The 14,837-nt window shown below is 41.4% G+C and overlaps 1 long non-coding RNA gene across 1 annotated transcript; it reads left to right on the top strand.

Annotated features, from left to right (window-relative positions):
* Positions 1 to 5,681: 5,681 nt before the first annotated feature.
* Positions 5,682 to 14,556, top strand: LOC128639466 (uncharacterized). Its single transcript, XR_008399204.1, has 3 exons — positions 5,682 to 5,761; positions 7,826 to 7,973; positions 14,525 to 14,556. It is a non-coding gene; the product is annotated as an uncharacterized LOC128639466 (long non-coding RNA).
* The last annotated feature ends 281 nt before the right edge of the window (positions 14,557 to 14,837 follow it).

The raw sequence follows: 14,837 nt of genomic DNA, 5'->3' as shown, positions 1-14,837 counted from the left end.
TATAAATTAGCATATGAGCCTACCTAGATTTAGCTTTCAACAAAGAATGACAAGAGAAAAAAAACTGCCCCTTTAAGGTTCAAATTTTGGGTCATGACATAAAATAACTGGCTCTGTAAAATTACTGGCTAGTATTTGCTATATAAATATAAAATGAATGAGTGCATGAAATGACCAATAAGGCGCCAGCTGTTCCTTTTTATTTGTAATATTTTGTGTTTTGGGTTGTGAGTCTTTTTACTTAAGTCCAAGAAACATATTTGACTGATTGACTTGTAGAGAGGTCTGTCTTAATTAATTAATTAGCAAAGTTCCCTCTACAAGCTGTGCATTGATATGAAAAGAAAGTTATTCTGCACCATAAGGAGATAGGCATGATTAAACATGACAGTCTATGAAGGGCACAAAGGTAGGTGGCGCTGTGCCCTACATATAGAATCTTAAATTTGTAAAATATTTTTTATATATATATATTTTTTTTAATGACTGGATTAAGTAGTTAATATAACAATAATCTCGTCGAGCAGGGCTGCAGAGGACCTCTCGGATGCCAATAGAGATTTGGCAAGAAATGCTGATCCAAGGGACAACTCATCTGTGGAAGTTGTGTACTGGGCATAAACTTGGCAAAAGGGGTGGATATCTGGTATCTGGTATATTGAGTTGCAGGAGGAGTGCACCTGATCTAAAGTCTATTCTGTGCAGATACTTGAAAAAAAAAAAGAGGCATGGGGGTAACACAGTTGAATTGATGGCTGAGGACAAGGGCCATGCATTTTTTTAGGTCAAATCTGAATACATACTCAGCATAAGGGATGCAGAGGGGACATGCATCTTCTTAAATTGGCTTATTGATTGGTTGGCATATAAATGGTGCAAAGGTGTTAGCTATGGTCTGGTTTATTACACTATTTGCTTTTATAACGGGCAAAAAAGATGTATTAATTTGATTTGATGTCTGATATTCTGCACTGGGGTCTCATAGTGGCTTCCAATCTGTAAAAATGTATTCCATTATTATTTTAACTAGGTGATAAGCCTGCCCAGAGGGCAGTCTATTTAAAAAAAAAACTACAACCCCCAAAGCTGAAATTACAAAAAATAAAAATAAAAAAATTACAGAAAAAAATAAAAAAAGCTATCCAAAATAAAAAAATGTAAACCTAAACTAATACCCCTATAAGAATAAAATAAATATAAAATAAAAACACCCCCTAATCTAAAACTAAACTACCAATAGCCCTTAAAGGGTTAAACAGCTCTTTTACCTAAACAAATTACCAATTACCCCCTAACAGTAAAACCCCCCCACTCACCAAACCCCCCAAAATAAAAAAACTAACACTAAAAAAAACTAAACTACCCATTGCCCCTAAAGGTGCATTTGTATGGGCATTGCCCTTAAAAGGACATTCAGCTATTTTACTACCCTTAAAAGGGCAATCAGCACTTTTCCAGCCCATTAAATACCTAATCTTAAATGAAGGAGGTCCTTGGCAGCAGCGGCGGCCCTTGACGGCATGGAGGCTCCTCTTCATCCGATGTACGTCGTAAACTAAAGATTGCATGCAAGATACCGCAATCAATTTGGGGTACCTTGCATTCCTATTAGCTGAAATTTTTAAATCAGCCAACAGGATTAGAGCTACTGAAATCCTATTGGCTGTTCAAATCAGCCAATAACATTTCAGTAGCTCTCATCCTATTGGCTGATTTTAAAATTTCAGCCAATAAGAATGCATAGTACCCCAATAAATATGGGGTACCTTGCATTCAATCTTCAGTGTGCGACAGACGTTCACACGAAGAGGAGCCTCCACACCGCTGAGGACCACCTCCGCTGCCGACCGCCGCCGTTGAGGACTGCCGCTGAGGATCCAGGCATCGGGAAGACAGCTCTGCACCTCCGCTCCAGGCCGCCTTCTCTTCAGATGAAGATAGAAGATGATGGAGCCACCTGGAAGAAGACCTTCTCCGTCGGACTTCAAGAAAAGTGAGTACCTATTTGGGGCTTAGGTTTAGGCTTTCAATTGTGTGGGTGTTTTTTTTAGATTAGGGATTTTTTGGCCTTGAGAAAGAACTGATTGCCCTTTTAAGGGCAGTAAAAGAGCTTAATGCCCTTTTAAGGGCAATGCCCATACAAATGCCACTTTAGGGGCAATGGATAGTTTAGTTTTTTAAGTGTTAGTTTGTTTTATTTTGGGGGGTTTGATGAGCGGGGGGGTTTACTGTTAGGGGGGGACTTAGTATTTTTAGAGGTAAAAGAGCTGTTTAACTTAGGGCAATGCCCTATAAAAGGCCCTTTTAAGGGCTATTGGTAGTTTAGAATAGGTGGTGTTTTTATTTTGGGGGGACTTTTTATTTTCATAGGGATTAGGTATATATTTTTTATTTTTGATCATTTTGTTTATTTTTCTGTAATGTTAGGCTTTTTTATTTTTTTGTAATTTAATGTTAGTTTATTTTTAATTTTAATTGTAATTGGGTGTTTGGCAGTTTAGGGGTTAATAGGTTAATTAGGCTTATTGCAATGTGGGGGGTTGGCGGTATAAGAGTTAATAGGTTAAATAGGTTTATTGCGATGTGGTGGTTTTGCGGTTTAGGGGTTAATAGGTTAATTAGGTTTATTGCGATGTGGGTGGTTAATGGTTAAGAGGTTAATATTTTAATTATGTTATATGTGGATTAGGGGTTAATTACTTTATTGTTTTGCGATGTGGGGGATGACGGTTTAGGTGTTTGTTAATACTTCGAGCTGGAGGTTATTTTTTTTTGTTATATTTTGTGCAGGCGGTTACGTGTTTTTATTTTTATTTCTTGTGGGCGGTTACGTGTTTTTTTAAAGGCTTCGGGTCTACCTACACTACATCCAGGTGGATTCCAAAAATGGCAGGGTGGTGAAAGAATCCACCGCCATTTTTGAAATCCACATTCTTTTGGCTGCCTTGTGCAGCCAACATTCCTTTGAGGATGCATGCGCAACTCGCGACGGACGTGTTACAAACGCGATTATAGTATAGATATTAGAGCAACTTTCAATAATATTTAAAAAGCAAACAAATGCTTTTCAAATACAAAAACCAGCATGTTTGCAATATATACTGGATGTGTTTGCAAAAACCCCTCTGTTAAAAACTATCACTGCTTTTGTGCTAATATTTAATATACATGCAACATATTGCTGATATAGCCATTGACTGTATGCATGAGCAGGCTACGATTGCTGTCACAGCAAACACATGTGCATATATGGCACCCTTGCCTGTATAAGCAGTGGCTTGCAATTAAATTGAAATTTATCCCAGAAACAGTAATAAGCTTTGCTAATAGATATTTATTTAAAACTTTTTTTTTTGCTTCTTTTTGCATAAAAAGATCAACAGCTAAATGTAAACTAATTTTCCCACACACACAGTGGATTTAAACACAAGAAGAAGAATGAAGCACTCTGGTTATTGACAAACTTCTAAGTGTTGTTAATGTGTTTATGCATTTTCATAATGTACATCTTTCACACTTTTACTTTATACACAGTAAGAGAGCCAGAAATAAAGTATAGGTCTGTCAGCTCCTAGTGCAACAGGAATTTCTGTGTACACTGGGGCTGATTAAAGTACTTAAAGTGTTAAACAAGTTACCTCTTTGTACAGGGCACAGTGATTCAATACTACTGAGCATATAATTAGGTCTAAATATTGTAAAGGGGACAAGGTGTGACTGACAGGCAAACACACATCCTCTGAATTTAGAGAATCTTATCTGACTTCATAGTAAGCTTCTAGTGACCTTAGGGCAATAGCTCAATGAGCTGTGAAATACTGCTGTAAAGGGAGGGTTGTATATTACAGTGTCATGTGAGAATAGGAAGCTCTATGCATTGGTCGTTCTAGAGGAGCACAAATTCTGTATCCCAGGTATTCCTCAAAATGCTTTAAACTGTCTAAACCAACTATGTAATGGATTAGAGTGGTGGACACACCCATTTACAGCTAGCCCTAATTGGCAACAAACAAAGGGACAATGTACTCATACAAGCGGCTGATGAGAGTTCATTGTATTCAAAGTAGATGCAGGAACACCCTAAGAGGCAAATTCTCACTTCTCTCTTGACTGGGATGCTGATGTCTGCTTCTGCCTCTTGTTTACATAGCTGTTCTATACCCAGTACTACAGTACTGACATTTTCGGTATAGGCGGCGGCTTCAGCAGGAAAATGCCTAAAATAATGATAAAGGAGATATTTGCAAACCATTTAATACAACCCAGTCGGTAATATGGATCATTGAGATCTTGTTAAAGGGAAGAAAGTACTTTTCTGAGTTTTGCTAATATTTCCAAATCATTTACTTCAGACTTGATAAAGGAAGGAACCCTTCCGAAAGCTTGTCATCTTATAAATATATAGTTAGTCCAATAAAAAAGTATCATTGCCCAATGCAACACTCTTGTTATTTTGATATATATATATATATATATATATATATATATATATATATATATATATATATATATATATATATATATATATATATAAAATTCTTTTATTGTATCTTTATTTTATCTAAAATATATTTTACTTATGGCTTTTATTTGATTATCAGATTATTTAAGTTTGAGCACTTGCCCTGGATAAATTTACAAAAGCTCTGTTAAGTAACATGAGAATTGCAAATAAAATGTAAATGGCAAATGTATGATGCTATGAAATGTTTGTTATTAAAGGGATACTAAAGTCTTTTTTCTTTCTTTCATGATTTAGAGAAAACATGCAAATTAAAAGAAAAAAAAAAACATAATTGTTTTAAAATAAGTAGAAATTAGTTACTACGTGTTAGGCTAATCTTGCTATAACCCCCCTGTTGCCTACATGACTGTTTTTACGATTCGTCTGGTTGCCTAGCAGCCTTGTTGTCAGCATATTTTGTTGCGTCGGCTGTCGCCTAATTTTTTTCTCACCTGTCACGTCTGGGTTCCCTGCGATTGGCGCTATTTTGTGCCTGTTGTTTGGATTTAATTCATGTGTGCGTTTTAACTTTGAGAAGATTCCTGGTATCTGGCTTCTGTCTTTCCTCTGACCATTCTGTCGGATTATCCTTTTGTACCTTGTTTGTCTGCTGATACCTAACCTCTGCCTGGACATTTTTTCTGCTTTTGGATATCAATTTGGTACTTATTTTCCCACTAGTTGACAACCCTTCTGCCAGTTTCTGATCACCATCTCAGATCATCCCTCATACTTGATAGTCACATCCTGGGTCTCCAGACAGTGTTTGAGTCACTTCTCAGGACAGGTATTTATTACTTTACATAAATCTTTGTGGATATGTGTAAAAGGCACATACGATATATACAAAAATCAGTGTCAGAGATTTTAAAATAGATGAATAATTTAACACATGAACTGAATCTTTATTGTGAAAAATAAAATCTTTCTGATCTTTTATTATTATTGTATTTAAAACTTATATTTCATTGTTGTAAACAAATAAGTGCGGTTATTATTTAATTTTTTGTTTTGAAGTCTTTATGAACATACAAGCTGCCAAATAGTTGGTCACTTTGCTGATAACATGGAAATCTATAACGAAGACAAGTAATTAAAACTCTGCATTTCCTTCTTTATTTATATCTTGACAGCAACTGATTAAGTCATAGGAGGGTTAATGACCTCTCACCTGTGTGGACACCTGCCTTTCCTAATTGAGAGCTATTGAATTTGCCTACCCTGATTTGTATCATTGGAGTGTGGGAACAAAGAAAGGTATTTGGTGGGAAAGGAAGATTAGATGACAGTATCCAGTCATTTTGCCCATGGTAACTAACTGCACATAATGACAGATGATCCTTTTTTTTTAGTTAAATTATTTAATTATTAAGATAGGACATCTGTATTTGTGTTTGTATGTATATATATATATATATATATATATATATATATATATATATATATATATATATACATGTATGCCTGAATAAACCACTTGGTTGAAATTGATCCAGCAGTCTTCAATCTTTTGTTGTTCCTGTATATATATATATATATATATATATATATATATATATATATATATATATATACATATATATATATGTGTGTGTGTGTGTGCGTATGTATATATATTTTATATATATATATATATATATATATATATATATATATATATATATATATATATATATATATATATATATATATATATATATATATATTGAGATAGAGATGAGAGGGATTTGGTTTAATAGTATTTAAAGGGACACATCATTCCATTAAGCATGTTTTTCTATCATGTTTTTGAAAGAACAACAGTTAAATACATTAGAATTTTTTTTTTTACATAAAAAATGTTTAAGAAAAAACAAAACAGGAAGTGCTTAATTATGTAAAACTGAGTCCTTGGAGTATACTGTTCACTGCCTCACAGGGGCAACTCTCACAGAAATATATGTATCATACCCCTTTTAATATAATTTGTTGTTATTTTTTTCTCTGTAATGAAAATAATAAATTATAAAAAATATGCGAATTCAACAAAAAAGCTAAGTATATAATTAGGAAGGCTAATGCGAACACAGATAGTAGTGAACATGGGGACAAAACCTTCTTTAGATATATCAGTGAAAGGAGGGGAAAAAAGGTAGACTAGTAAGACTCGTCTCGGGGAGACAGGCCTAACGCAATCTGTGGCACAGGTGCTGCTGCATTTGCAGCCCCCTGGAGTTAGATCCCCCTTAGAGAGTAACAAGCAACTTATGCCCCCTGCTCTTGCCGCATCCAGCGTAGAGCAGTTGGTGGCGCTCCCTCCCGCTACCTTGTCTGATATTCTGGCATTGGCCCAAAGCTTATCTGCTCCAACGGTTGGGGTTGCGGCTGGCCTAGAGGGCCTTGGACATGGGGAGGAGTCATTGGGCCTTCTGCAGCCTGGTGCAGCTTGAGCGGGTAGGCCCGAATTAGGACATGCCCCCTCATGTGACACGGCACGTGCGTTATCACCGTCTGACGTGGAGAGCGATGACGACCGCAGCCTCAGTTGGGTGTGGAGGAAGACCAGGAGCAGGCGCATCTCACCTCACAGAGCTCCCAGTACGTTAGGGAGGCTCTGGGAGGAGGGCGGTGCTCCATAGGGGAGGTTGGGTAGGCAGGAGAGAGCAGAAGCGCCAGAGGCAAGAGGTATGGTGCAGGGTGCAGGCCAAGGCTGGGCTCCTACGAGCAAGGGGTGGCATCAGGAGCTGTGTAGGGTGGACAGTGTAGCAGGCTCAGGTGCTGAGCAGCAGTTAGGGAGAGGCAACACAATGCGGGAATCAGATGGGGGTGTAAGGTTGCAGCCCCTCTTTGGATCCATGAGTGGCTGGCAAAATGCTGTGAGTGTGGGGAATGCCAGAATGAGCGTGATGCATGCGGCTGGGGCTGTGATGACAGGGAATCATTCAATGAACCAGTATGGCAGCACGCAAGGAGTTAGCACTATATCAGCTAGTCAGGTGGGCTTAATAGCGGCGCCCATTATGTCAATAGGGAGTAAGGCTGTTAGCCACTATGGCGGTCAGCAGGGAGTTATCACTATTCCCCCTAGTCAAGGGGGCTTTGTATAACTGCCTGGAAGTGGCTTAGGGAGTAGTGTGAGTGGTGGCACAAGCAGGTTTATGCAGGGGTCTGCTGGAGCCTCATCGGGGGCTGGCCCAAGCATGAATGTGGTGAACCTGGAATGGCAGAGGGTTGTACCTTCAGCTCTGGGGATGAACTGGGGGGGCAGGGTAGTACGGTAGGGGGGGCGCTGGGGTCCTGTCCTCTTCCCAGAGTACTCCCCATCTTTCTGCTCTTTCACAGGAGGCAACGGCGAATATTTCTTCCAGTGTGGCTGTGGGAGAGAGTTTCCCTCAAGTACATCCGGAGCCCCTTCAGGGGGCTGGACCAGCAGCGGCATCTGTGGTAGAACCCTCAACATCGACAGCAGCGGGCCAGGCGACGGCGACTGGTGAGCTTTTACTTCTTATACACACAAATGCTGATTTAAGTACATCATCCAGTGGGTCAGATTCAGAGAGTGGAAAGGCACTGGGGTTGGTGGGGAAAGGTCAGCAGCGCATGTTTAGGATGATCAAAAATATATTCTCAGTGCAGGAGAAAGCGAAGGCAGGGGCCGGGGGGGTCGCGGTCGAGGCAGCAGGACAGCAGTTAGCAGCATATAGCAGGGTGACATCCCTCCCGATTTCAAGGAAAGTAGTGGTTCAGGGAGATACTTATCCTTGTTTAGTGCATTCCCTCTATGGACACTTGAAAACTAAAATTATCAAGAAGATCCTGGAGGAGAGGTATGTCAATATTTTCGAATTGTCTGCTGATGCATACAGGGACAAGGAGAGGTCTGAGGATGGTACTGGACCCAAGAGAGTCAAGCGTCTGGAGACGTACGAGGAGTGGCAGAAATGCTTTAGGGTTATGGCAATCTGTTACATTGAAAAGTGGCCGGCTCAGGGGCATAACCTATACAAATATGCAGACACCATTGATAGCATTCACAAGCGCTTTAAGGAGGGCGCATGGTGGGAGTACGATATGGAGATGGTGGGCAACCCGCTATTCCACTTCGGCACGCAGGAACCACACCTGTGGTTGAAACTAGGATCAGAGCATTCCCCCTCCCCTCCAGGGATTATGAAAGTGGGTACTTTGTGGTCCGTCCCGTGAGTGAAAAAATGGGGTAGGGAGTGCTGGAAGTATCAAGACAAGCAGTGTGAGAGGGGAGCTAATTGCTCATTTCGCCACATCTGCAGATACTGTAGTGGCCCCCACCCTGGAGTTGAATGTTCAAAGAGGAAGGAAAGTGGTTCCAATAAAGGGGTAGCTAGAGGTGGCCCTGGTAACAAGGGCCCCAATGCCTCTTAAAGCGCCCTCAATGATTCCGTGGTTAGCACACTACCCTGATAGGGAAACAGCGGGGGTGCTGCAGGAATGGCTGATAGAGGGGTTTAGGATTCCAGTACAACATTTAGTTCAGGGGTCCTCAGTTCACCGCAACCTGAAGTCTGCGTATAAGTTTCCAGATGTGGAGCGTGATAAGATTAAAAAGGAAGTGTCATTGGGGAGGGTAGTGGGCCCATTCTGGGTGCAGCCATTCCCAGATCTGGTTGTTTCTCCCCTGGGAGTAGTTCCCAAAAATATCGGCTTATACACCACCTTTCATATTCAAAAGGGACATCTGTCAATGATGCGATAGACCCGGCTATGAGCTCGGTACACTATCAATCATTTGACGAGGTGGTGGCATTAGTAAAGGTGGCAGGGAAGGGGCATTGCTGGCCAAGATAGATATAGAATCGGCCTTCAGATTTCTCCTGCTTTCAAGCTTATGTGTTTGAAATTTGATGGGGGGATACTATGTGGACAGGTGTCTGCCTATGGGCTGTTCCTTATCCTGCGCACTATTCAAGTGCTTTAGTTCATTTTTGCACTGGGTGGTATAGGAGACAGCGGAGGTGGGGATGGTCGCCCACTATTTGGACGACTTCTTGCTAATAGTAAGAGCAGGAACAATGGAATGCGATCAGTTGATGGGGGTTATGAGAAGGGTGACCTCTAAGTTCGGAGTTCCGTTAGCTGAGGAAAAATCGCAGGCCCTTGCATGTGCCTTAAGATTTTGGGGATCGAGATTGACACCGTGATGGCGGAGTGTTGTCTCCAGCAGGATAAGGTGATCAAACTTCTGGCAGCCATCAGAGCAGTAGCAGGTGCTGCTAGCGTTTCCCTTAAACAGTTGCAGTCCTTAGTGGGCATGCTGAATTTTGCGGGTAGAGCGATTCCTATGGGTTGCGTGTTCAACAGGAAATTAGAGGAGCAGCTGAGGGGGCAGAGGGTGGGCCCTAGCACATTTAGGGTTACCTCGGAGATGAAGGAAGACCTTGAGGTATGGGATTTATTTCGAACTCATTTTAACTGGGTTTGCCTTTGGCGGCAAGACCCAATCTTGAACCAGTCATTGCACCAGTTCACGGATGCGGCAGGAAGCTTTGGGTATTGGGCATACCTGGAGGGCGAATGGAGCGCTGCTCCATGGCCGAGTCAGTGGGTGACCACTGGTCTGACAAGGAATTTAGCACTGCTGGAACTATTTCCAATAGTGGTGGTGGTGGAATTGTGTGGTCAAAAGCTTGCAAACAGGTCTGTGGTGTTTTGGTCAGATAACATGAGTGTGGTGTATGCCATAAACAGGTTGTCTGCATCTTCGCCAGTGGTAGTTAGGTATCTAAGGCACCTAGTACTGCTCTGCCTGCAGCTTAATATTTTGTTCACAGCTCGTCATGTCCCAGGGGTGCATAATGTTGTGGCTGATGCGCTGTCTAGATTCAAGTGGGAGAAGTTTAGGAAGATAGCGCCAAGAGCGGCTGCCCAAGGTTTACCTTGCCCCTTGTTTCTCTGGCAATTGGCGGTCGGTGGGCATCAATCATCCCTCTAGTGAAGGTGTGTCGTTGGCTCCCAAGACCTGGAAGGCATATGATGCGCATTGGAAGGGTTGGGAAGCGTCCTGCAATGAAAGGGGTCTCATGCTGCAACGGGTATCTCAGATACAGGTTTTGGAATGAAGCAAGCGGGGGTTTCTAGATTGTCAGCTCAAAGCCGGCTTTCAGGGGTGGCGTTCTTCAGTAAGAAGCTGGGAATGCCAGAATTTTGTAATTCCTTCCTGGTGAGACAGGTGCTGAAAGGATGGGGTAGGTCGGAGGTTAAAACTTGCGATACCCGGGAACCGATTACTCATCTTCGTTTGAAAGAGCTGGTCAACGTGTTAGAAGGTGTTTGCACTGCTAAATATGAGGTGTTATTATTTAGGGCAGCCTTCTCCATTGCTTTGGCAGGGGCTTTGAGAGTAGGTGAATTGGTGTCTTCCGCGATGGTAGGAGGTAAGGGAGGCATGCTGCTTGAGCATGTAAGGGCCTCTGGGGAAGGGATGCTACTATTTGTACCGCGTTCTAAGACGTATCAGGGCTCTGTGATCCCCAGACAGCCAGCAGTTGGGCCTCCTGTCGTCTAAGGCTAGCATTCGTTGAAATGGCTGTGTGCATGGCTGCATGGGGTTAAGGTGGGATGGTCCAATGTGGTCGCATGACTGGATTGGAGGTACATGGTTTCTCAAAGGGAAGCTTACAATATTAGAAAAAAGTGAACAGGGAATTGTGAAGAGCTGTCACGGCCTTGTCTGGATTTATCGTTAGGCATGACACCATTACGGCTAACAAGAAATCACTGTATCACCCTGATAGAGTGCATTTGGCCACCAAAGGGCTGGATATATTCCTGGCTGACCTGAAGAGAGCACTGTTAGCTCAAGTTTAAAAAAAATAAAAAAATAAAGACAATTGAACAATTTGCAAAATAATATAACAATTTTGGTGGATTTATGGTCAGTAAGATCGTCAGTTATGTTGGTGGCAAGAGTTAAACTCAGTTCCTCTTGTGGCAGACGGTCAAAGCCCTGGAGCGAGCAGTACGAATGATGAGTGATGGCCTGGGGAAACGGGGAGGTGTGACACCCGCTAACTGAGTTGAAGTCTGGAGTATGCTATGTGTGTTGTTGTTACTTTGTTGCAACTGGGCGGAGAGTGTGCTTACCTTTATAGGTCCATGTTGCAGTGGTTCTTGCCTCTTTTTCCTGCTTCCAGACTTCGAGAGGATTTTCCCACCCGCCCGTCCTTGTGTGGAAGCAGAAGTTGGCGGCATGGTGTCTATGGTGGCATAGTGGTAAGGTTTTGCCCCTGGCGTGAGTAGGTTTAGTTGAATCAGCTCTCTAAGTCCGGGTTTTAATTTAGACCTCCACCCTTAACCAGCGGGTTGTATGTCAAAATGGTAAGGGGCACTCTCCTGGCTTGGTGATTCGTGCCCTAGCTAGGCGGTCGGTCATAGCCCTGGAGCGATTAGTACGAATGATGAGTGATGGCCTGCACTGCAGGTACTGTATGGGGCTTTCACTGGCTGTTGGTAGGGGATAGTTAGCTAGTGGTAAAGTGCCGCCAAGGGTTGTAGAACTTTTACAAAGTTCAAGTTAAAAGAGTTGCCTAAAAAACTATTAAATAGTTTGATAAGTTTTCATTTTAATAAATGTGATCGTGAACGGTCTTTTCCCAATACAGTTGTTGTGCCTTATATATTTTGTTAAGTAAGCTAGTAAACAGAAGGACGTAATAGGAGGTTTATCCCTTATGACAGTGGAGGGCCCTCTAGTGGGCCTGTAACAAAATTAAGGGATAACTGAGTTGAAGTCTGGAGTTTGCTATGTGTGTTGTTGCTACTTTGTTGCAACTGGAGGGGAGGAGAGTGTGCTTACCTTTATAGGTTCATGTTGCAGTGGTTCTAGCCTCTTTTTCCTGCTTCCAGACTTCGAGAGGATTTTCCCACCCGCCCGTCTTTGTGTGGAAGCAGAAGTTGGCGGCATAGTGGTAAGGATTTGCCCCTGGCATGAGTAGGTTTAGTTGAATCAGCTCTCTAAGTCCAGGTTTTAATTTAGACCTCCACCCTTAACCAGCGGGTTGTATGACAAAATGGTAAAGGGCATTCTCCTGGCTTGGTGGTTCGTGCCCTAGCTTGACAGTCGGTCATAGCCCTGGAGCGATTAGTACGAATGATGAGTGATGGCCTGGGAAAATGGGGAGGATTAACGCCCGCTAGATGCCGGCCTAGGGGTTCTCCTCCTTGACAAATTGATGGCCAAAGAGCTCAAAACTAACATCCATTCTCTCTGATAAGGAGCGTGAGCAATCCGTGCTACGCTGCAGGTACCGTATGGGGCTTTGACCGGCTGTCGGTAGGGGATAGTTAGCTAGTTGTAAAGAGCCGCCAAGGGTTGCAGAACTTTTACAAAGTTCAAGTTAAAAGAGTTGCCTAAAAAACTATTAAATAGTTTGACAAGTTTTCATTTTAATAAATGTGACCGTGAACGGTCTTTTGCCAATACAGTTGTTGTGTCTTATATATTTTGTTAAGTAAGCTAGTAAACAGAAGGACGTAATAGGAGGTTTATACCTTATGACAGTGGAGGGCCCTCTAGTGGGCCTGTAACAAAATTAAGGGATAACTGAGTTGAAGTCTGGCGTTTGCTATGTGTGTTGTTGTTACTTTGTTGCAACTGGAGTGGCGGAGAGTGTGCTTACCTTTATAGGTCCATGTTGCAGTGGTTCCGGCCTTTTTTTTCCTGCTTCCAGAATTCAAGAGGATTTTCCCACCCGTCCGTCCTTGTGTGGAAGCATAAGTTGGCGGCATGGTGTCTATGGTGGCGTAGTGGTAGGGTTTTGCCCCTGGTGTGAGTAGGTTTAGTTGAATCTAAGTCTAAGTCCAGGTTTTAATTTAGACCTCCACCCTTAACCAGCGGGTTGTATGACAAGTTGTTAAGGGGCACTCTCCTGGCTTTGTGATTCGTGCCCTAGCTAGGCGGTCGGTCATAGCTATGGAGCGATTAGTACGAATGATGAGTGATGGCCTGGGGAAACGGGGAGGGGTAATGCCTGCTAGGTGCCGGCCTAGGGGTTCCCCTCCTTGACGAATTGATGGCCGAAGAGCTCAAAACTAACATCCATTCTCTCTGCTAAGGAGCGTGAGCAATCCATGCTACGCTGCAGGTACCGTATGGGGCTTTGACCTGCTGTCGGTAGGGGATAGTTAGCTAGTGGTAAAGTGCCAAGGGTTGTAGAACTTTTACAAAGTTCAAGTTAAAAAAGTTACCTAAAAAATTATTAAATAGTTTGATAAGTTTGCGTTTTAATAAACGTGACCATGACCGGTCTTTTCCCAATACAGTTGTTGTGTCTTATTTATTTTGTTAAGTAAGCTAGTAAACAGACGGACGTAATAGGAGGTTTATCTCTTAATAGTTTAGGGTACATTTTGACCATTTGTCAGAGGGCAGTGAAATACTTTGCATCAGTGTAGTGCAGTCCTTTTTTGCAGCAAGTGATTTAAATATTAGGGATTCCTTGGCCATTTATTACAGCTTTTAGTGAAAGAATAATACATATTTTATATGAAACATGCTCTAAGTGACACATTTGTACTAAATATACTAGAATTAGAGGGATATAAAAAAGTATGAGACTGTAATATAAAATGTTTAAATATTTATGTGTAGTTAAAAAACTTTGCTATATATTTTCATTATTTATTCTGATTTTCTAAATTCTACTTTAATAATGTAATAGGTGCTTAAGTTTTCATATTATCTCACTCTCCTGATTCTAAAATCATTTGCTTACCTAGATGTGGTTTTCCAGCCTTCATAGAATTTTTTTTTAAAAAAAGGGGCTTTCCCTGTGATTTGCAAGATGTCTCCAATACAAGTTAATGGAACTCAATGGAATGGGAAACTTCTCTGAGGAGAGCAAAGTTAGCAGGGAGTAGGGGGGCACTTTAAAAATTAAATATTACTGCCAATTAAATCTGATTACTATTTTAGTGTATAGTATGTTATAATTGCCTCTATTTTCATATACATATGTTATTATATTAGGGTAATGCACATTTTGTGTATTTTAACAAATCTTTTAGTTTGCAAGAAAAATCAGCGAGATCTAAATGGGGAAATGTTTACAGAATATGACAGACCTAATGGAGAAATTTCAGTTATGTCTATGGAACACCCATGTTCAGCTCACTCTCAGAGGTGGGGAAACTCATTTTACAATAAGGAAAATAAAACACTTTGAATTTCGCATCAAAAATATTAATTTTACAGTGATTTTTGCATGTGCAGTGTATTTATATTATGATTTCTACTGTGCACCATAAATTATTTCTTTCCTGCACAATTTCAATATGAATTTAAATTTTTCTATAAAATAGGGATTTTGATAAATAATTA

This window comes from Bombina bombina, chromosome 1, assembly GCF_027579735.1.
Source record: "Bombina bombina isolate aBomBom1 chromosome 1, aBomBom1.pri, whole genome shotgun sequence".
Classification (NCBI taxonomy): Eukaryota; Metazoa; Chordata; class Amphibia; order Anura; family Bombinatoridae; genus Bombina; species Bombina bombina.
The sequence above is the reverse complement of the archived record's forward strand: the minus strand, read 5'-3'. Positions and strand labels throughout refer to the sequence as shown.